At 48.2% G+C, this 20,746-nt stretch overlaps 1 protein-coding gene across 12 annotated transcripts in view; it reads right to left on the minus strand.

Moving 5' to 3' along the window:
- Window positions 1-20,746, minus strand: part of CUX2 (cut like homeobox 2) — a 256,506-nt gene that overhangs the window by 109,440 nt on the left and 126,320 nt on the right. The window lies entirely within an intron of this gene.

The raw sequence follows: 20,746 nt of genomic DNA on the forward strand, positions 1-20,746 counted from the left end.
GTCTGTCCTCGACAAGGACTCACGGGTCTAAAGACCAGGAACATGACTGGGCCTGTCTCTGTCCATCTGTCTGTCAGTCCATCCATCCATCCATCCATCCATCCATCCATCCATCCATCCCCTTATACTCATTCACTCAACTATTATTTAAGCACCTACAATATTGTCTAGAACAAGCCAGACACAGATCCTGCCCTCATGGAGCAATGGGTCACAAAGGGAACACAGCCAATTACAACTGTAGTCCATCAGGCCCTCCTAGCAGCCCTCACAGCTCTGGCTTCTAGAAAATCCAGGTGGCAATTTGATTCTCATTGGAGGCAGCCCAAGAACTGACATTTGGCAGGTAGAGTGGGTTCAAGTTCAGACATTCTTGCTTACTGGCTCTGTGAGCTTGGGCAGACCCCTGGCCTCTCTGCCTCTAAGGTTCACCGCTATTAAATGGACTCATGGCATCCACTCCCTCTTGGTGGTATAGGCAGGACAAGAGGCCTGTGGCTGGCAGGGGTCCAGGCTGCAGGAAGTGCCTGGAAGGGCTGGGTGCTCAGGGGCCTCAGGTGTTGCTTGGGCTGGAGCCAATGCCAACCCTCAGGCTCCAAGGGAGTGGCAACTTTCTATGCCCTGGTGTTGGGCTGAGGCCCAGGGCTGTGGTGGGAACACTGTTCTCATCAGCAAATCCTATCAGCTTGATCTAACCATTTCTCATCCTGTCTACTGCTGCCACCCTGGGCCCGGCCACTCTCATCGCCTGCCTCCTCCCTGGGCTCCCTGCTGCCACCCTCAGTCCCTTCCTCATCCAGCAGCCACAGGGATGCTGTTAAACCTAAGTCACATCCTGTCCCTCCTCTGCTCAAAACTCTTCCATGGCTCCCACTGACTGGGAGCCAAGACCAAAGTACTCACCAAAACATCACGGCTCCACGTGATCTCTAGCCCCACTCCCTGCTACTTCTGCTTTGCTCAAGCTCCTCCAGCCACATGGGGTCCTTGCAGGCTCTTGAACACATCAAGCACATTCCCACTACAGGGTCTTTGCACTGGCTGTTCCTTCTGCCCCAAATGCTGTTTTTTCAGAATTCCACATGGATCTTTCCTTTGTCTCCTCTGGTCTGGGCTCTTACATCACCTTCTCACAGAGGCCTGTCTCACCATCCTTTTCAAAATAGCAAGCACCTCCTTCCTACTTGACCTGTCCCTCTCTCTGCTTATTTTTCTTCATGGCACTTGTTATAGACACATTTATGTAGTTACTTCTCTTATTTGTTTATTGTCTGTTTCCACTGCCTAGCCCCCTCCAATGTCAGCTCCAGAAGGACACGATCTTTGTCTGTTTGGGTCACTGATGTATCCCCAGTGCTCGGCTCATAGTTGGTGCTCAATACTCGTTGAATAAATTAATGTATAAATAAATGAATGAAAGATAGGCTGGCCAACTCTGGGCCCCAACCCTCTTCCCCCTGTAGTTGCCCCCCACTCAGTGCCTTGCCCCACCTTCAGGGCCCTACCACATCCCTAAACATTAGTCAGGAAAAGAAGCCAGCTCTTGGAGCAGGCAGGACCTGGAGGTGGCTGTCCTTAAGAGAGGATGCCAATCAAACACCTAATTATCTCGCCACGAACCGGGAGCCACATCTGATCACTTCCTCCTGCCCTTGATTGCTGCTTTACATTCCGGGGTTCTCAGAATGTAAAACCTCACAGCACCAGGAAAATAAAGTAGTCCTCATTCTGGCGGGTGTCAGGTGAGGAGTCAGTGACCATTAGTGCCCCTCTCTTAGGGCTAACACATCTGGTCCAGCTGGGTGAGCTGGTCGGGTAGCTGCTCTATTAAGAAGGGGGAATCACATCAAACAATCATTCATTCACTCTTTCATTTAATCAAGTGTTTACTAAGCACCTATTATGTGCCATGCACTTGCTAGCGGCCACAGTGGTGGTGACTCATCACATCACAGGAACCAAGCGCTTACTATGTAGTGCCACTTTTCATGTCTTGGTTCGTCTCGTCTCCTACAGCTGAGGAAAACAAGTCTTAAAGAGATGATGTCACTCATCACAGTCAGGCAAAAGCAACGCTGGGCCTCGAACCTGAAACTCTCTTCTCCAAAACAGGGCACCACCTCTAAAGTTTGTGACGTTTTCAATATCTTTTCTCAAATTCAATTTTCTGAGCAGCCTCTCTTTCGAAGTAGGGGTGTACTGGGTTTAAGAAGGTCTGTGGGTGGGGTGCCTGGGTGGCTCAGTCCTTAAGCATCTGCCTTCGGCTCAGGTCATAATCCCAGGGTCCTGGGATCGAGCCCCGCATCGGGCTCCCTGCTCGGTGGGAAGCCTGCTTCTTCCTCTCCCGCTCCCCCTGCTTGTGTTCCCTCTCTCGCTGTGTGTCTCTCTCTCAAATAAAAATCTTAAAAAAAAAAAAAAGAGGGTCTGTGGGCCCCTCAGAAAGCTCTGGAAAAAATTCACTGATGTACAGGGCTAAGATGATGACAGGTGTACAATCCAGGTGGAGAAGGAAGCATTTATGGAGAGCCTACTGTGTGTTGGGTGGGGTTTTTGGAGCCTCGAGTAGCTCAGTGGTGGAAGACGACAGGCACACAAAAGTACGGGCATCCTAAGGGACATGCGCAGGGAGAAAGCTGTAGCTAACAGAACATGGGTGCTGGCATTTGGGGGAAGGCACCTGAGGAGGAAGACGCATGGGCCAGTGTGCGGAGGGAGGAAAACCCAGGCTGTGCTGGGGAGTGGCTGACCCCCTGGAAGCATGTTAGAAACTCATGGGGATTAGGGTCAGAAAGCCATGAGATTAAGGCAAAAGCAATTGGGAGCCAGAGAAAACTGTTCAAGCAGAGAAGGGCACTTGCTTCAGGCAACTCTGGAAGCCATAATGGTAGGAGAATGAGCCTGGAGGCCGGGACAGCAGACACACCAACTCTTGCCACCTGCCAGGTAGGTGAGGGTCAGTGGGGGCAGCAGGTAGGAGAAAGGGGATGAGTTTTCAGGACTTACTGGATAGGAACTGATGCCACTCAGCAACAGGGAGTTTGAAGGTAAGATAGAGGGAGAGGGCCCTCAAACGGGGGCAGCTGGGTATGGTCACACACGATTCACACCAGGGATCCTCAGGCTCTGCACTGGCTTGTCCCTTAATTTGCTGTTGACTTTGGCAAGTGCCAGGCTTCCCACTGCCCCACTGTTTCGTTGGCTAAATAAAGGCAACATATCTCGAGCGCTTACTGGGAGGATCTGAAGAAATTTATAGATGCAATTTCTTCCTAAATAATGGGAGGCATTAGTGTTAATAAATGTCCGGTGGAGTCTAGTTTTGTAAGTGTGAAGATGGAAACATTTTCAAAGAAAAATATTTTGTAGGGGTGATAAGGGGGAAGAGGGAGCCGGAGTTCAAAGTAAATGCCGCCCCCCTCCATTCTGCGGGTGTATCTGACTCCCAGGGACATCCCTGAAGGCCAGCCCTAATTTGGCTACATTCCATATCCCGTGGCTATTCCTTTTATGATCACAAGGTATTTATTTAAGATGCCACCTCCAGGAAGGAGGTCCTGATTGAAGGGGGGTTGCCTAGGCAGGGTCACCTGAGGGTCCCTGCAAGCCTCCTACTATTCAGATGACCCCACAACAAAATTTCCTGAGACTGCCCTGACACCTCAATAAACAACCTAACTGGCTGTTTCCTGTTCAGGGTTCCAGTCTTATGTCAACACCAAGCACTGTTGGGTACTAACACACAATTCTTCCACTTCCAGAATGGAGAGAACAAAAGGGGGTGGAAGAGGAAGAGGAAAAACAACTTTTTTAGGGAATCAACCTCTCTTCTTATCTACCTATAGTTTATGAAAATGTTTATTATCAACATTCATGTGAAATTCCCACCAAGCTGACTTTAATTACCTGAAACTTACTGGGGGTCCCCGACTGCCTTCCTGGTGCTCTCAGCAAAGAGATGGACAGAGATGCACACACGAGGCAGTCACTGATCTGATGGGGAAAGTTCCAAGATGAAACTCAGACCCTCACCGCAAGATGGGGTGTCCTGCTCTCTCCCCAAAACACAAAAGCCATTTTCCAAGATGACGACGCTGCTAAGACCCTTCTTTCCAAATATTCCCTCCCCATACCAGAGAAGACTTTTATCTCTGTACTTTGAGGCATAACAGAATTTCCCCCTACCAACAGACACAGCGTCTGTACAGAATTGGGTTTTTACTGTATTAATTGACTAAGAGGAAACTCAAGAATGACAGAATGGCCTGACCTAGACTAGGGACTGTGGACATCCTTTCCCTTCTAGGAAGAAGGGTTATGGGTTTGAGAAACCCATGCTCATATTATCTACTTTCTTTTTCCAGAGCCTAGAGAGGCCCAGGACACAGGACACACATTTTCCGAGCATTGGGCCTAGATGAAGACTTAGGAGTGGGCTGGGTTTGTATCCTGATTCTGCTGTCTCTAGCTGGGAAAGCCTAATGCCTGAGCCTCAACTTCCTGATCTGTAAAATGCGGATGCTGCTGCTTCGTGAGCATCATTTGAGCTGGAGGGATGGGGGATGGACATCAAGCCGAGCTACCTAGAAGTAAGTACCAAGGAGCAGGGTAGAGCCCTGGGCTTGCAGCAGCCATGCAGCTCGGGGTTTGAATCTTGCCTGCTGCACTTGCTAGCTCTGACCTGGCAAGTCACTGCCCCTCTCTGAGCCTCAGTTTCCCCACCTGTAGCATGAGGATAATAAAAATACTGAATGAATCCCAGCCAAGTATCTTAAATATCTCTAACTTGTCCAGAAATAATAACCGCCCCCCACTGCCGCCTTCGTCCAAGCTGCCACCATCCCTCGCCTGGACTATTTCTGGGGCCTCCTTCCTTCTCTCCCTGCTCTCACCCTTACCTGCTACAGTCCCATTTCCATGTAGCAGCTGCAGTGAGCTGTTCAAAATGTGAATCAGTTCTTGTCTCTCCCTGGCTTGAAACTCTTCCATAATTTATTTGCGATGGGCTTAGATTAGAATCCAGACTCTCCTCACTGGGGCCTACATGATCCAGCCAATGCTCAAGGCTCTGGCTTTATGTGTGTGTGTGTGGGGCATCTCTCTCCAACTCTAGGCACTTTGAGTTTTCCAATGCACCAGCCTCTCCCCCACCTCAGGCATTTGCAAAAGCCTTTATCTGCAATCCCTTCCCCTCCCCACAACTCCTGTACCTTGTCAGTGGGATCCTCCCTGCCCCTACTCCCCCAAATTTTAAAGGAGATCTACCCCTTCCTTCCTCCTTTTTCACACAGTATTCATCATCTTCTGCAAGGATAAGCTTATTTGCATATTTCATCGTCAGCCTCCTCTCCGAGACTAAAAGCTCCAGGAGGACAGGGACTTGGTCTGATTTGTTCTCTGTATTCCTGGCACCTAGGCCTGTGCCTGGCATACAGCAAAGCTTAATGGACATTTCTTTCTTTCTTTTAAAGATTTTATTTTTAAGTAATCTCTACACCCAATGTGGTGCTCAAACCCATAACCCAAAGACCAAGAGTTGCATGCATGCTCTACCGACTGAGCCAGCCAGGTGCCCCTAGATGTTTCTGTTCGTCCGTCCGTCCTTCCTTCCTTCCTTCCTCCCTCCCTCCCTCCCTCTCTCCCTCTCTCTCTTTCTCTCTTTTTTTCTTTCCTTCCTTCCTTCCTTTCTTTTTAAAGATTTTATTTATTTTATTTTAGAGAGAGAGCGAGAACATCAGCATGAGCAGGGGAGAGGCAGAGGGAAAGAATCCCAAACAGATTCTGTTCTGAGCACAGAGCCTGACTCAGGGCTTGATCTCACCACCCCAAGACCATAACCTGAGCTGAAATCAAGAGTCTGGATGCTTAACCAACTGAGCCACCCAGGTGCCCCGCCCCTAGACATTTCTTGAATGAGCATTTGCCTCACTGAGTTTCCTTGTGCTTCAAATGCATATAACACATAAGAAAGGGCTCTGATAACTACAAAATGTTTCACACAAATAAAACAAAAATAACAATTCCATAAGAATGAAAAGAACTTACTTTGGGGCCTAGAGGCAGGAAAGGAAGAGCAAGAAGAATTAGGAGGAAGAGGCAAAGAAAAGCAAGGGTGGGAGAAAATTCAGGATTAATGAGATGGAACTAGTGGGTTCCCCCAGACAAATCTGCGGGGCTGGTGGTAGGAGGGGGGTCTGGCCTGGCTGACCGGCAAGCTCTCTCGGGTGATTCCAGACTAGCCTGCACTGCAGCGGCATTCCTGCTGAGTTGAAGCACTTGTTCCAGAATGGGAAAACCATTTCTGCCCTCACACAAAACAGGCCACTGCTGGCACCGAACCTGGTATTGTCGTCAAGCCAAACTTTCTGAAGGGGAGTGCTCTTCTTTCAGGTGCAGGGGAGCAGATTTTGCCACCCCAAGGTATGCCTATTTGGCTTACTGATTGTTTTAGGCTGATTATTTTTAAGAAACTGAAGACACAGGAGAAGCTCTGAAAACCAAGTAGAAGTTACCCTTTTGTAAGAGACATTTACACTTTTAAGGGAAATCTCCATTTGTGAGGGTGTCTCCCTTTCAGTACCAGGAAGAGGGGGAAGACTTTCAATCTCTAGAAACTGTTATCAGTGGAAAAGGCAGGAACTTAAATCTGCAAAACAAGCTCACTCTCTGGGGTGCCTGGGTGACTCAGTCGGTTGGGCAGCTGCCTTCAGCTCAGGTTATGATCCCAGGGTCCTGGGATCGAGTCCCGCATCAGGCTAAAAACAAGCTTACTCTCCTTTACTGAGTCACCTCCTGTAACTGACCCCCCACCCCCACCCCTGACATCTTTTGCCTTTAGCTGATTATGGTTTTTAAGGTGATGGCTTTGGCCATTCAGGGAGTTACTCAGCATTCCAGGGTCTTTCCCATGTATACAGGACATGTACAAGTTATTAAACTTTTGCTTTTTTTCCTGTTAATCTGTCTCATGTCAATTTGATTCTTACACCAGACAGACGAACCTTGAAGGGTAGAGAAAAATTTTTTTCTCCTCAACACAAGGAACCTTCATGTTGCTTCCATTCTGCTCACTTACAAGCCAATGGCATTCATTCATTCATTCATTCATCAAACATGCATTTGAGCACCTACTCTGTGCCAGGTTATAAGGTCACTCACTGCCTGTGTGGTACTAACAGTCTAGCACCTTAGCTTTCATGGATGAGGATGTGAAGTCAGGACTTACATGACATTTATACAGACCTGGGGGCCAGGTTGGGTAACAAAACAATAAAAACAACAATAACAGAAGCTGATATTTTTCTGCATGTACTCAGTGACAGACACTGTGCTAGGGGATTTATATTCATTCTTCATTGAGTCTTACAATAGTCCTTCACAAGTGATGTTAATACTCCATTTTTCAGATGAGGGAACTGAAGCTCAGAGAGGACAGGTCACCTGTGCCAGGTCACAGACTTGGTTTAAAGTGACAGGGCTGGGATTTGGACCTGGGTTCTTCTGGCTCCAGAGACCATCCATGCTCTTTTCCTAACCCCATAGTATACCTTGACCTAAATCCCCAGAGCAACTTCTGGTACTTTCCTCTCTATCCTGAGGCACTGTGTACTATCTAGACATGATATTTCAGGATACATGCAGACCTATAACCCCTGAGCCCCATGCTTATCCCAGCTATCTGTGATTAAAAGAGGTGAACTCTGACATTCCTCACAAAGATTCATCAAGGACCTAAAATCTACTGAGCAATAATCTTGAACTTCCAGAACTGCACTGTCTAACATGGTAGTCATTTGCTTCTTGTGATTATTTAAATTCAGTACATTTCAGTACACCTAAACTAATTTAGATGAAATAGAATTACAAATTTAATTCCTCAGTTCCACAAACCATATTTCAAGTGCTCAATAACCACCAGTGCTAGTGGCTACCATACTGGACAGTTCAGATATACATCATTTACATTATCATAGAGAGTTCTATTGTACAGTGCCGTTTTAGAACATCTAAGATATGTGGTTTTGTCCCATGCATCCCATGCCCCCTGCCTGCCATTCATCTCTTCAAACCTCAACAGCTCCCAGAATTCCAAGGTCAAAACCTGACTAAAACCAGGGACCAAAAGTACATACTCAAATCTCAAGAAGACACAACTAAATGCTGGTGAGGATGTGGAGCAACTGGAATGCCCAAATACTGCTGGTGGGAATGCATGGTCCAGCCACTTTGGAAGACAATTTGGTGGTTTCTTAAAGAGTTAAATATAAATTTGTCTTATGACTCAGTAATTCCACTCCTCTACCCAAGAGGACTGAAAATATATGTTCACACAAAGACTAGTGCATGCAAATTCATAGCACTGCTACTCACAATAGTTAAAAAGTGGAAAAAACACAGCTGTGCATCACCTGATGATGAACGGATAAACAAAATGTGGTCTATCTTTACAACGGAATATTATTTAGCAATAAAAAAGAACAAAATACTCATACCTGTAATAACATGGATGAACACCGGAAACATAATATTAAGTGAAAGAAGCTGACACAAAAGACCACATATTGTGTGATCTTATTTATAGGAAATGGCCAGAAAAGGCAAATCTATAGACACAGAAAGCAGATTCATGGTGTCCTGGGGCTAGGAGAAGTAATTGCAAGGGCACAAAAGACCTTTTTGGGGCAATGGAAATGTTCTAACACTGGGTTGTGGTGATGGCTGCACAACTCTATAAATATTAAAAACCACTGAAATGTACACGTACACTAGGTGAATTTTATTGTAGGTACACTATACCTCAATAAAGCTGTCTTTAAAAACTCAAAAGAAATCAGAAATAGGTAGGGAAAGCTATGTTCAGCTGCCATTTATAATCATAAAGCTCATGGGAGCTTTCTTTTGGGAGCTCTCTTCATCTTTGTACTGAATCATCATGACACTTATGGACCATAATGACAGACATTTATGGACAAGTCACTGGGTGTGAGGCTCCATGGTCAGCATTTTACCTGAAGTGGTTACTAGTATCCCCATATCACAGACAGCAAAACGGAGGACTCAGAGAAGGTACTACCCTGGCTTAAGGACACAGAATGTGGTACAACCAGGCTTCAAAATCGTGTCTGTCCAGCCTCTCATGGTCCACAGGATGCAGCATTCAGTTCTCCCAGCAATGCTGGTGGGAGCTTGGAAGAACAAATTCCATTCCATGCCCTTGAAACCTTGAGCAGGTGGCTGGTTTCCCTCCCTTGTGACACCTGACACCTTGCCAGCCGGGACCCATGGGGTCAGTTTCAGATGATTTCCATTCTAAAGCAATGTTTTGTGCATTTCTTTCTTTCTTTCTTTTTTTTTTTTTTTCCCCGTAGGGGTTTATAAACTCTGTCTTTTCTGTATCAGGTTGAAACCTAGAATACAGCTTGTCAGCCAACATCCCAGGCATTTTTCTAAAAATAACCCAAATTGGTTAAGCCATTTTTAAGCTTAGGAAAGGGGGAAAAAAAAGTTGTTGGGCAGGGAGGAGGAGGGAGGAATTTTAAAGGTGATTTCAGAGGCTTTTTTGGAATAGCTTCAAACTAAATATAAAAAAGGTCTTGTCTGAATGAGAGAAACGTGGACCAGTCGCTGCAGATGCCAGCCACAGGATGGTATGTGGCTTTCTCTGGTGTCCCGGGCCTCAGCCTGGCTCCTCAGGGTGGGCATTTCAACACCCCTGTGTATGGGTCTCCAGAACATCCCATGTAGAAGGGTGGGAAGGAGAGGTGGGGGTGGGGAGGGGAATGGGGCAGAGAAGAGAACTTTCTTCAGGAGTTGGCAGGACATGGGAAGGGGGGGTATCCCAAAGGGCAAACATAATCAAGGCTAGAGTTTGCTGCTCTCTCTCAGGCAAGAAGACCACCTAGGTGCTGAGGGTCTTGCCCCATTAAGTCAAATTCTCATTTGGGTGCACATTCATCCAAATGTGCTGAGCAGTTCTCAGCAGAACTCATGGAAGGCAGGGGCCTGGCAGGTGGTATTAAGGAATGAAGGGATGGGGAGGGCATGGCAAACAGGATAAGTGTCCCTTTGAACGTGGGCAGCAATACTCAGCTCTGGCTGGTGCCACATTGTGGGCCCAGTGGAGTAAGAGAGTCTGATTCGACAGAAGAGCCCGAATCCAGATTTTTAATTTGTAAATCTCCTGATTTTTAATTGTTGGCAACAAATTCAGAAAGAATTTTAACAATGCAGTCTGTGCCAAACAAAACAGATTTACTGGGGGATTTGGACCTTGGCCTGCCAGTTTACAAACTCTGGTCTAGCCTGTTAATTATATGGGATGGAGAGAATAATAACAAAGATGACTTACGTTTATAGTGTGCTTGGGATATTCCTGGCCCTGTGCTAAAACAACCCTGTGAAATACGCTCCATTATTTCCCTTTTAAAGAGGAGTACATGGAGGCATAGAAAGGTTAAGTCATTCACCCAAGGTCACTCAACTGAGGTATCAGGGCTGGATTCAAGCCAGGAGTCCGGCTCTAGAGCCTTGCTTTAACCACAAGGCGACTGCTATGTGGCCATTGGTGTGACATGGGGCTCCTTAACACTGTCCAGATTCATCACTCTCACTTTTTATCAGCCCAAAGAGGCTGGGGAGGAGCCCAAGGCTGAGAGTAGCATGCAGAATGTAGGTTTATTTCACGGTCCACTCCATCCTGGCTGACCCAGGCCCAGGTGACCCTAGCAGGTCTTCAGGAGGATCTGTGTGGCTTTTCAGATGGGTGTCCCCAGTTTGTGCACGCTGCCCATGGGAGCCAGCTTCCCTCCCATCCCAACATTCTACGGGGGTGGGGGCAGAGGCTGAGCCACAGGGTAGGGCTGACCACTAACTCTCCCCTCCAGCCAGCGTGAGGTCCCCAGGCCCAGCTGGCTCACCACCCCCACATCTCCTTCCTCCTTCCTCCCAGGATACCAAACAAGGAGCGGGATCATAGCAAAACGCTCATTACCATTTCCATCCCGCCTTTTTCTAGCAGATGTGCGGCCATTACAATAGCAGGGAGAAAATAGAAAGAAATTTCAGAATTTGTTCTGCAAAGATATTCAAATTAGTTAATCAAGGGGCTTATTATTGCTTCTCCTCTCCCCCCACCCAGCTATCCATGAGGATAATTGATCAGCTGCTAATAACTGATTATACTTCACAAGTGTTTTCTTATACCCATTACCAGCGTGTTTAAAGACATTTTGTAAAGTTCTAATTATTCCAAATTGTTCCACTGTAGAAAACACCTTTGCAACGGTCAGTTGTTGGCCATGGCAGGGATGCCTGTGCGGAGTCAAAGTGTGTTTGGAGGTAGTGATGCACAGCCTGGAGAATCCCATACCTTTCCTCCTCTCCTGGACGTCTGCATCCCTCTTCCCTCCCTCCAATCTATTCTCCATGGGGCCACCAGGATGCTGGCCCCCAACCACCAACCCTAAAAGACAGGCCAGCTCCAAACTCCTTCGTACACACTTCATTCATTCATTCATTCACTCAGTCACTGATTCATTCACTCCCTCTTGTCTTCACTTACTCAGTCACTTTTTCATTTAACATAGTAGTTCTCAAACTTTTGTTGTCTCAGGACCTGCCCCAGTGCTGGGAGATCATGGGGGTGCCCCAAAGGAAGAGGTGGTGCTGGCCCTGGAGTGTGAAGATGGGGGACTCCCCAGGTGGAGAACAGGGGAAGCACATTACAGGCAGAAGGAACAGCAAGTCCAAAGGCCCAGAGGTGAGGAAGGGCACAGCAGATTTCAGGAGGTGAGAAGAGAGAGATGGCAGCGAGCGTGCCTGAGCATCGTAACAATACAGTAATAACAATGACATTAAAAACAGCAGGTAGCTACACATGGCCACTGTGGACCGGACACCTTCTTCTTCTTCTTTTTTTTTTTTTTTTTAAAGATTTTATTTATTTATTTGACAGAGAGACAGCGAGAGAGGGAACACAAGCAGTGGGAGTGGGAGAGGGAGAAGCAGGCTTCCCGCTGAGCAGGGAGCCCGATGTGGGGCTCGATCCCAGGGCTCCGGGATCATGACCTGAGCTGAAGGCAGACGCTTAACGACTGAGCCACCCAGGCGCCCCGCCGGACACCTTCTTAGCGTCCGTGTAGCCTCCCCAATAGCCCCACTAGTGAAGCACCACCGTTACCCCTGCTGTATGGCTGGGGAAATTAGAGCTCAGGCAAGTCAGAGCCCAAGGCTAGTGACGTTCAAACCTGCACAGGGGGCTTCAGAGGCTGCAGGCCCGGCTTCTCTGCTGTTTGTTCGCCAGGGGTGCTATGGGGTAGGAGAAACAAGGCCCTTGATGCCTAGAAGCAGGGTTCCTTATGAATCTGTGACACCAGACTCTCCCTCACGGCACTGCAGGGGCAGGGAGTGGAGGCAGTGAGTGGTCTGCAAGAGGAGGTGGTAGGGGTGAGTGTAAGGAGCATTGCAGTAGTAGGGTGGGGAGAGACCCCGGAGGGTGTTGGGTCCAACCATAGGATTCACGCACATGCCAGACTAAAAGCCAGGCCCTAGGCTGTGGGGCGCAGAGCAAGGGTGAAGGCTCTCAGGCAGATCGATAGTCAGATCAGGCTCATGAGGACATGGACATGGAGACACACACAGCCTGCCTCCCTCTCTTTTGCCTTGATTCCTCCAGGCTGCGGGGCTGGGATCCACCACCTTCAGAGGTGCATCTTTGTGAAGATACAAAGGGTCAGAAGATTGGCTTACAATGCCAGGCAACTCTCTGGATGTTAAGAAAAAAAAAAAAAAATTGAACTAATCTAGTGGCCAAAAACATCAGAGGTAGAAAGACATCAGATGCCAAAGGAGTATCAGGGTTAAGTGCACCTTGGTTTGAGCAGCTTCAGTGGGGTGGGGCTAGCATAGGAATGTCTACCACGAATGTGGGAAGAGGCCCTCCCTTCGGAAGGTCAGTGACAGGAGTATGGGTGTGTAAATGAGCAAGAAGCTGAAAGGATGATCCTTCAGGTAGCAGACTCTAACTTGGTTATGTTGGACAAAGTGGGAATCTGTCCCCATTCCCTGCGAGTCCTGCAATAGTGATAACTACTGAATTAAAAAGAACAGGTGAAATAAGACTGCAAAGGAAAGGCCACAGAGTGGGAAAAGGTATGTGCAATTTACCTAATAAAGGACTGTGTCCAGAATTAAAACCTCCTAAAACCTCATTAAGGAAAAGAGAGATGATGTAATAGAAAAATGGGCAAGGCACTTGAACTAGCACCTCCCAAAAGAGGAGATTCTAACAGCAATGAGCACATGGGAAGATGCTCAGCCTCATTAGCCATCAGGGAAATGCAAATTTAAACCGCAAGGAGATACTTCTACATTTACACCAGAATGGCTAAAATGAAAGACAAATAATGCCAAGTGTCGATGAGAATGTGGGGCAACTGGAACTCTCCAAACATGGTGGAGATATCAACTGATACCTGGAAAAACAACTTGGCAGGGTCTACTAAAGCTAAACATGCCGCCCTCTGACCCAGCAATTCCATTCCTGGGTACATACTTCAGAGAAATATGTTCACCAAAATAGAGCCTTGCTATTTGAAGTATGGTCATGGGCCAGCAACATGGCTTTAATGAGAACTTGTGACAAATGCAAAAACTCAGGACCCACTCCAGACCTACTACATTGGGGTCTTTATCTCTGCCAGATCACTAGTTGATTCATGAGCACATTAAAGTTTGAGAAGTGCTGGTCTGGAACATTCATAGAAGCACTATTCATAATAGCCTCAAACTGGAAACAATCCAAATGCCTATTAACAATAGAATGTATAAATAAATTTGAAATATATATTTACCCAGTGGAATACTACAGCCATAAGCATCAATGAACTACAAAGACAAACAACAGTATTGATAAATCTTATAAATGTAAAGCAAAAAAAGCCAGATGCAGAAGATCACATACTGATTCCATTCATATAAGGTATGAAAACAGGCACAATGAATTTGTGTAGTTAGAAGTCAGGGGTGGAGGGGCGGCAAGGACTGGAAGGGGTACAAGGGATGTTTTCTGGTGGCTGGGAATGTTCTGTTTCTTGATCTCACTGCTGGTTCCATAGATGTATTCAGTTGTGGCAATTTGTCCAGCTGTATGCTTATGATTTGTACACTTCTCTGAATGATTGTTCTGGGGGATGGGGGAGGAGTAGGGGGAGAGTCAAGGGGAGAGAGGACCGGCTCTTTTTTTTCTGTCCAAACTCTGGAATCTGCCCACTCTTGACATCTCCACTGCCACCAAGCCCTAATCATCACTTGCCTAGACTGGTGCAGTAGCTAGTCAGGGACTTCCCATTGCCTCTCCCTCCCAACAATCAGTTCTGCCATAGCACCCAAGGGTGCTTTCACAAACATGAATCAGATCCCACCACTCCACGGCTGAAAACTCTGCAGTGATTTCCCACTGCTTCTGAGGCTGATGTCCCAGATTCTGCCCAGGGCCAGCAAGCACAGTGTGGTTGGGCCCTGCCACATTTCTGTCCTCATGCCTCCAGCTCTCTATGATCCAGCCACTCTGACTTTCCTTGGCCAAACATTGGACTACCTCAGGGCCTTTTCACCTGCTGTTCCCCTTGCCAGGACCTTTCTTCCCCTAGATTTTCCTACAACTGCTCCTTCTGGTCTTCCCTGACCATCAGGACTAAATGAGACTGTTCTTATTCTCTCTTGGCACCTGGTGGCTTCCTTTACAGCACTCCTGATATGCCTCTGTTTCCCTGCTCAACATTGATAGCGGGGTCCATGTCTGTCTGATTCAATGTGTGTCCTGGCCTGTAATGGCAGCTGGTACACACAATGCTTGCCTCCTTGGGCAGAAGGCAAAGAGCTGGCCCTCCTCCGGGTTCACCCCCGTACTCCAAACTCCTCCTCCTTCTCTGCCATCTCTCACCTGCTCTTCATTTCTGATGTTGTGGATATTTTGTGTTAGTAACTTATTTGCAGAGGCAGAACATCCCTTCAGAAAAGTGCATGCAGCAGGTGCTCAATAAACACTTGCCAAAGGAACAAGGCAAGAAGGGCTCAAGCGCCAAAAGACATATTTACAAAGCATTTCCAAGCACCTCCTGATATGCAGTTGTCATTGATTTTAATGGCTGTGCCACAGTTTGGTTGGCTTACCGTTGAGGTTTTGAAAATATGTCCTTGAGGGACATAAGAAAATGAGACAGAAAGGCCAAGTTTAAAAACAGAGTGATTCAGTGGAAATATCTGATCGATGGCTTTTAGGTTGTGGGGTGACTGGCAGCTGTGCATGCCCAGGGCTCTGTGGGACCTGACACCCTTAGCTGACCTGAGCCAGGGGCAGCTTTGCTGTGGGAAGAGGGGGAGATATGGCCAAGGGGGGGCGGTTTTCAGCGAAGGTCCTTGGGGGGTCACCTGGGCCTCCAGAGAAGGACTAGAAATGGCTTTCAGGGGCCCCAGCCCCCCTGAGGGCTCAGCCCTGGGAGTCATTAGCTGTCTTAGAGGGTATGGCAATAACTTCTATAAATAATTTGTTCTCTTTCTCTGGTTTGCAAGTTTCATTAGAAAGTGTGACATGGGTAAGATCTTTTAATATGTCCTTTGAGAAATCCTGCCCCAACTTTGAGGGTGAGGAGGGCCCAGAGAGCCCTTGAAATCCTCCATCAAAAACGTAGAAAGGAATACTTCTTTCCTGAGCTCTCCCAGCAAACAAGGCACTGTGCAAGGTTTCCCCACAGTTTGTCTTATATATATTGACCACTTACTGTGTGCAAAACCCCGTAGTAAAGGCTTAACATACATGGTGCCATTCACTGTTATTAACCCAATTTTACAGATGCATAAACTGAGGCTTAGAAAGGCTTGCTGTAGTGCCAGAAATGGGCAGAATCGGAGGTCGAACCCAGACCTGAGTATGCCCGGCTCCACATTGCCGATGCCTGTCCTGCCTGACTGCCTTATGGGATACTGTAAAAATGGGCTGTGATTCCCTAATCGTAGGCCACTGTCAAGACCACTGGGACTAATCTGAAGGGGCTCCCATGGGTGAGAGGTAGGATGCTTCCAGCATTAAGAAGGAAAGTAATTGCAATGGAACAAATCTATCAAAGAGGTTTAAATCTAAGAGTTCATAATAATACAAAAAAAAAAAAAAAAAACAAAACAAAACCCTTCCCTGGTCACTTTGGAGGATGCTGGGGAACCAACTCATTGCTTTGAATCTGGTAAATAAAAGGAAAGACTCAAGCTTACATCTTGCCTTTACTGTGCAAACTGCACCCTGGGGTGACCAAACAGCAGAGGAAGAGAAGTTTCTCTCATTAGATACATTCCAGCTAAATAACAGTAAGGAATAACAGAATTAGACCATCGCCATCTGGCAGCTCCTGAGGAGCCCTGAGTTACCCTGTCGAATCCTGACAACACTCACTCATTCCACCAAACACATAGTGATAGCCCATTCGGTGTCAGACACTGTTCCAGGCACTTTCCACATTAGCTCATTTAATCCTCACAACTCTATAAGGTGTTATTATTCTCCCTGTTTCATACACAAGGAAGCTAAAGCAAAAGAGGTCAACTTACTCGCCCAAGAGCCCACAGCAAGTGAATGCCAGTACTGGGATTTGAAACCCAGGTAGCCTGGCTCCAGCACCCAAGCATTTAGCGACAACCCTCTATCCCCTTTGAACAGACACAAAGATCAGCGGCATTGTGGTCGGAAGCTTGGGCACCAGGGAAGTACGTGGCCAAAGCCCTCAGCCAGGCCTGTGGTGGTAGCCAGCAGGAAGGCTTTCAGGAGGCAGGGCCCATGAACACCTGCTAGGTGGGTGTGACTCTATCCAAAGAAGGCTCAGAGAGGGGTGTGACTTACATAAGGCCTTATCACTCTTGCCACTGTTTCCCCCAGCTCTAGGATGTATGTTTGCAGCTGAGCCCAGTGGTGAAGAAGCAGGCCAATCCTCAGTCACTTGAAGAAGGGGCTATGGAAGACATTTCCAGCCAGAGCCCAGTGTTGACAGACACTGTGTAGAAGACTTGCTGACTGATGCCTCAGATGACCCACCGAGCCGGTCTCGCACAGACAGCGCCAATTCTGGGCACCATTGACCTGGGGTGTAGTCTCCTCTAAGGGCTGGGGGGGGCAAAGGCACCCCAATCCCTACCTAGATTTCTACCCTCAAGAGCAATGGGAGCCACTGACATACATTTTTTTTTTAAGATTTATTTATTTATTTTAGAGAGAGAGCACGAGTGGAAGGGGCAGAGGGAGAGGCTGAGTGTGGAGCCTGATGCATGGCTTGATCTCATGACCCCGAGATCACGACCTGAGCTGAAAGCAAGAGTTGAACGCTTAACTGACTGTGCCCACCCAGGTGCCCCCACTGAAATGCTTTTTAAGTCTGGAAATGCAGAGAGAGAAAATAAAGCAGGGAAGGGGGTGAAGAAGGGTGAGGGTCAGGGTGAACTGCAATTTCACAAAGAACTGCCAGGGGAAGCCTAATGGAAAAGGTGATTTTTTGGCAAAGACTTAAAGAGGGTGGAGAATCCACCCATGTGGCTGTCTGGGGGAAGAGCCTTTCACCGAGAGGGAAGAGCATGTGCAAAGGCCCTGGTCCTGATGCAGGTTTCAGAGAATCCCACGGGCTGCTGCATAATATAGATTCCTGGCCATGAGCACCATGGAGCAGGAAGCATAGACAATGTTACCAAAAGAATAACATGCATGAATACTTGGATAGCCCAGGCTCTGTGCCTGGTGTGTTTCTAGCATTCGTGCATATTCATGCAGGTATAGTTCTCAGTGACCGTCTCAGATATACACGAGCACCATCTCCACTTTGGAGAGGAGGAAACAGGCCCAGAGAGGGCAAGGTTGCCCAAGGTCACACAGCTGGCAGAAGCTGGAGCTGGGAGACAAATCCAGGGACTTTGGTCAAAATTCCATTCTCCTACTGCTACTTTGCACAGCCGTGGGGCTCACTCCATGGATTCGCCCTCCTCTCTCTGAGTGACCATATGTGGGTGTGTCTAGAATACGCTCAGTTCACTCTGCACAGGCCCTTCCCTCTGCCTGGAATGCCTCCTTCCCCACTCTCTGCCTTACTAATTCACGCTTGGGGTCTCAGCCTAAATGTCACTGCTTCTAGGAAGACCTGTCACTGCTCCGGCTTGCTGAAGCCTCTCTGAGACAAGAGCACCTTGTCCTCCCCATCAGGGCCCTCATGACACTTTTGTTGCATCTGGGTCCCCAAGTGGAATGTCCACCCGCTGAAGGCAGGGCCTGGGTCTGCCACCTTCCTTCCTCTTATCCCCAGCACCTGGCCCAGTGCACGTAGTCAGTCCCCAAAATTGTCACCTGCCTCGGCCCTTCGTGGTGACAACCACAGCAACCCTCAGATAGCTGATGTAGCAAGGGAAAGAGGAGAGGACAAGAGAGAAAACACAGAGAGAGACTGAGAAAGGAAAGGAGAAGAGGGGAAACACCCACATTGGGGGAGCGGGAGTGAAAAAGAAATTCAGAGAGGAAGAGAGAAGGGGGCACAAGAGAGACAAGGGGGGAGGGGAGGGAGACAGGAAAGAGAGATTGAGAAAGAGAGGGAAAGAAAGAGATACAGGGAGAGCACCAGGGGGCGAGAGGGCAACAGGGGGGGAGAGAGAGAGAGAGACAGACACAGCGGGAGGGAGGGGGAGAAACCGCTGCCTAACTGCCCCTTCATGGCGGGCAGTAGCCAGGCGGGCAGCAGCCAGTCAAGCCCTGGCCCTGTCCCTCCTGTCTGGGCTGCGCTGGTGACCAGGCCTCATTACAGGGGCTGGGAGCATCAGGGGCTGGGCCTCTGGAGAGGGATCCACGACCGAGCCTTCCAGACAAATAGGTTCAGGGGCTTCGCCCAGTATTCTGTGTGTGTGTTGGGGAGGGTCCCCTGAGGGGCTCAGGGAGCTGCCTCCATCCTCAGCGCCCTGCCCATGAGGCCAGAACCCTCTCTGGTTCTGCCACAGAGGGCTCTGGGCCCAGCACTGTCATAAACAGCATCTCCTTTCAGCTTTGAAGCTGGTAACGGTACTCCCTAATAACCATGGATGGCACAGACCAGGTTATCGATTTACAGGCACAACCTCACTTACACCTGTCACCACCTCATCATGTCACCATTTTACAGATGAGAAAACTGAGGTGTAGGGAGTTGCTACTGCCTATCTCAGGCCAACAGCCAGTAAGTAACGGGGCCAATACTTCCTAAGCCTGATTCCAAGAATCCAGGTTCTTCCATTATACTAGTTTCTTTAAATGGTAAATTTTTTACCCTACTAAAGTAATACACGCATATGATACAAATTGCAACAGCACAGCAAGGCTTAACACTCAACAGGCTTCTGTCTCCGGAGGGGCCCACCATTATTCTGTGTCCTTTCAAAGATATCCATTCATATTCAAGCACATGAGTAAGCAATGTCTTTCTCTACTTTTGTTTGACTCAGATACAAGCATGCTACATACCATGTCCCGCAACTTACCATTTTCACGGAACTTATCTTGCCTGCTCCTTTCATCAGCACATGAGGAGCATCTGTCTTCATTTTTACAGGAGGTGCCTTATTTTACGTAGCTGGGCCCTCACTCACGGACACAGGTTATTTCTGGGCTCTGCGTTACTACCACTGTCCTACGGCAACAATGTATTGAGACAGTCATCTCGGTTGCCCCTGTGTGGGTGTGTCAAAGGCTAAGTTTTCAGATAGATAAGGATCAGGTCACAGGGCAGGCACATTTGTAAATGTGACCTCCAAAGGGACTGCATTGATTATTGCTCCCACCAACCACATGAGGGATTGCCTCTCCCCACAGCTATGCTGAGATGACCGGCCACACTTTTATCAGAGGGTCAGGACAGCAGGGATGTGACGAGGAAAAAGAGGAGGGGCATGTGCAATGGGAATGTGGCCAGAAGAGGGTGACAGTGGGTGACAAGGAAGATGTCGAATGTGCCAGGGACTTGCTCTGTGATTTCAGAGAAGTTACTTGACACCTCTATCCCTGGCCTGGAATTCTTCCTGAGCCAAATGAGCTTGTTAGTCACATATGTCCACGGCGGGTGCTGGGTGTTCCTGAATGCCCTAGACCAGCAGTCACTGCCACCAAACCGCATGTGCCAGGCACAGTGTCTGGGCTGACATGGATCATCTGACTTCATCCTCAGAGTCACCTGGACAGCGAGGTTGTATTAGCAGCCTTATTTGCATATTGGGAAAGTGAGGCCCAGAGAGGTTCAACTGCTTGCCCAAGGTCACTCAGAGTTGAGAATGTGATGATCCTGGGCTTTGAACCAGTATCTACCTGACTTCAGGGTTCAAACTCTTAACCACTGTGTTATCCTGGTCAGAGGCTATCTGGCTCCCAGCCAGGTGACCAATGAGCTCTCCCTGCCCCGTGACACCCATTAGTGTTCCTTCCTATTGCTGGACCTCTCAACCCTGAGATTTCTTTGCATGGAAGCTTCCTGGTGACCTCACACCTGTTCCTCTAACTGAAGGGACTGGAGCTTGGGCACAGCTCTGTATCCAACAGGAGGAAGCAGAAAGCTGTTCCCAGCAGTCCGGGAAGCCCAAATACCAGACCTGCCCATGGAGGCAACTGAAATTTCTATATTTCTGGTTTCTTCTTTTTCCCTCTGGAAAGATGGCCTGCCATATTCGGTTATCCAGGAGCCCAAGTGAGTCCCCACTGGAGGTACAT

Source organism: Halichoerus grypus, chromosome 13 (genome assembly GCF_964656455.1).
Source record: "Halichoerus grypus chromosome 13, mHalGry1.hap1.1, whole genome shotgun sequence".
Taxonomy (NCBI): Eukaryota; Metazoa; Chordata; class Mammalia; order Carnivora; family Phocidae; genus Halichoerus; species Halichoerus grypus.